This window comes from Hemiscyllium ocellatum, unplaced genomic scaffold (genome assembly GCF_020745735.1).
Source record: "Hemiscyllium ocellatum isolate sHemOce1 unplaced genomic scaffold, sHemOce1.pat.X.cur. scaffold_249_pat_ctg1, whole genome shotgun sequence".
NCBI lineage: Eukaryota > Metazoa > Chordata > Chondrichthyes > Orectolobiformes > Hemiscylliidae > Hemiscyllium > Hemiscyllium ocellatum.
Genome location: NW_026868110.1, coordinates 551,556 through 555,039, shown reverse-complemented (window position 1 = coordinate 555,039; position 3,484 = coordinate 551,556).

The following is a 3,484-nucleotide window of genomic DNA, read 5'->3' as shown; positions in this document are numbered from 1 at the left end:
CGAAGTGGGGATGGTCACTGAGGATTCCACAATGTTCAGAATAATTTGACGCCCCCGTCGGCTTCTGAACCGGTCTGTGTCCATGTGCAGCAAGACATGGACTCCATTGTGGCTTGTGCTTTTAAAGAGTCCGTAGCATTCATACAAAGGTCTGTCTGACACTACACATTGCCACAGTAAAATAAGAGTTCATTCCGCACCTTACACTGGTTTCACAGGAATATGAGGAGGTCGTTCAACCCATTGACACTATTAGAGAAGAACAGGGACAGCTCATTCAGTGCCTCCAACATATTACTCAAGAAGGGAAGGATTCTAATGTGATGGGCCGCACCAGAGCCCCTCGACAATATTTGAAGGCGGTAGCCTAGACTCTAATGTTTTCTTATTTTAAAGAAAATGTAAAATGTCTGTTCCAGATGCAATGTTTCTGGACAAACAACTCGGTGTGAAGCATAACCCCATTTGCTTAAATACGATAGATGAAATAAAACCAAAGAAAGAAGAATTTAGAATAACGTAATTATATTGGACAAGTTAACAGAACAATAGATCTAGGAACTAATACGAATGAACTGTTCCAATACTGGAAAATCACATGAACACAGCCCTTGGAAAAAAGGAATATTCAGACACTGAATGACACAAATATTTCTACAATTTAGGATTTAAAAACAGCACCAAGAGAAAATTCATAGAGAATAGCTGCCAGGAGACATTCACTAAAACTTTCAACTCGGTGGAGACCCCAATAATTTCTGATGTTACTGAGAAACCGAAACCCAGAAATCCTAATCTGTGAAAGCTGACCACACCCATTCCATCTGCATTAAAATAAACCCAAGGTATCACTAGTTGTTTATTCAAGTGATCCTAACTAGCCAGCTTGGTAACGGTCATTCAATCTCTCTCTTAAAATAAACCAGAACAAAATAACTTCTTAAAGCTACAGCATCATCACACTAGTCAGCACATCGAGCTGTCATTCAGGAACCAGGGGTAACACAATCAGGCCCTTGGCCCAATCGGACGAGGAAGAAGCCAGTCAGTCCCTTGAGTCACTTACACAGGAACAGTAGGAGGCCATTCCCACCTCAATGCACTTACACAGGGGCAGAATGAGGTAATTGATGCTGATTCCTGATGAACGGCTTATGCTCGAAACGTCGATTCTCCTGCTGTGCTTTTCCAGCAAACCACTGTCTACTCTGATCTTCAGCATCAACAGTCCTCGCTGTCTCCTAATTGATGCTCTAACATGATGAACAAGTGGAGCAGAGGCTGCACAGACAGACTGCTCCACGTTGTTCCTCGTAGTTCTGTCTGTCATGATACACACGTGGGACATTAATGCGGTTTTCTAGTGGTGAGGAGGGAAGCCATATGTCTTGTGTGAAGTCACAAGAAGGCACCTTCCATCTCCGGGAAGCCAGCCTGGTGTTCTCTGTGTCGGGTGGATGCTGATGGGAATGGCTAACTGTTTCAGATGGAAGGTATTGTGGCTGCTGTTGGGGATTGTGAGCAACCTGACGTTCAGTTCGGGTTCACACGCCGACTACACAATAACGTGGGGAGAGTTAATTAAGGCATATAAACTATTAGGAAAGTCACGTTAGACTGATGGATGGACTCTCTAAATTCAAATAATGCTGATCTTGTTCATGTTGATCTTGTCTAGTGCACATCCTGTTCAATGTAACCGTTATGCCTTACTCTGTCCTAGTCTATTTCCACCCTATGATCTGTCTGGCCATGTTTACTATGATCTGCCTCCACTGCTCATAGATAAAGTGTTTCCCTGTACTGAGGTACACGTGACAATAAATCAAACCAATAACTCCTGGGTAAAGTATGGAATTTCTGTTTTGGAAATAAGAGACCAATGCCACTCCTCATGTTTCAGCATCACCATTTTTTCGTCTCTCACACTCTACAGGTTAAACACTCAGTTTCCTCACTCTATCCTCATGTTACCATCATCCATGTCTATGGTACGGGAACCATTCCTTGCAAAGGACATCAAATCTGTACAGAATGCTCCAAATGCTCTCTCAGCAAGCTTCTACAACAGCTGAAAGATGGCTTTACTTATGTACTCGAATCATCTTACAATGAAGGACAGCATGCCATTGACTGCGCCCCTTACTTACACAGGGTTTGATTCGGAGCAGTCAGCATAGACAGCATAGATCATGCTTCCCAAATTTCTTAGAGTGCTTTGATGAGGTTTGATAAGTTTCCAAATGGCAGGCTGCTCAGGAAGGTTACAACACGTAGAATGCGTGGGAACTGTCCAATTAGATACACAGTTGGCTTGATGGTAGGAAGAAGTGGGTTTAGTGGAAAGATGTTTGTCAGACTTGAGGCTGGGTGTATTGCTGTTTGGTATCTATGATTTGGTTGAGAATGTACAAGGTTTGATTAATAAGTTTGCAGATGACACTAAAGTAAGTGGGAGCATGATCAGTGAGGAATATTAACAGAAATTGCAGCAGGACCTTAATCAGTTGGGGAAATGGGCTGGGAAATGGAATTTAATATAGAAGCGTGAGGTCTTGCATTTTGGAAATTCAAATCAAGGTAGGAGTTTCATGGTGAATGGGAGGGCCTTAAGGGGTGCAGGGGGCAGAGAGACCTTGGTGCTCAGGTGCACGGTTCCCTGAGAGTGGAGTCACAGGTAGACAGGGCAGTGAAGGAGGCATTTGGCACATTGGCCTTCATCAGGCAGGATATTGAGTATAGAAGATGGGAATTTATGCTGCAGTTATACAGGACTTTGGTAAGGCCGCACTTAGAGTATTGTGTTCAGGTTTGTCACCTTGTTATGTGGTTGATGTTATTGAATTAGAAAGAGTACAGAAGAAATTTACAAGGATGTTGCCAGGACCCAATGGTCTGAGTTATAGGGAGAGGTTGGACAAGATAGGACATTTTCTTTAGCGTGGAGGAGACTGGGGGAGTTGTTATAGAGCTGTATAAAATCACGAGGGGTATAGATAGGGTTAATGGTCTCAGTCTTTTTCCAAGGTGTAGAGAATCGAGGATGAGAGAGGATCAGTTTAACGTTAGAAGGAAAGGAATAAAGGGGAACCTGAGGGGCCACTTCTTTCCACAGAGGCTGGTACGTGGATGAGCTACTCGCAGATGTAGTTGAGGGGGGTAAATTAACAACATTTCAAATGCGTTTGGATAAATATTTGGGTAGGAAAGGACTGGAAGGATATGGGCCAACTGCAGGGAAATGGGGTGAGCGTGGATGGACATTTACAAGGTGGAGTCGAACCACTCTGTTAATTAAAACCAAACACCCAGAAAAGCTCACCTCACCTCGAAATCTGTTAAAATATGAGTGACACAGACCTCCTTTTAAACAGAAATTAACAAGTTAGTTTCTTAACCTTAATAGTGAACACTAAACAACAACTATTTACAAATACAAGTCCGTCTTTTCTTAGCTACTTACTATCTGACTCGAACTCTGTAA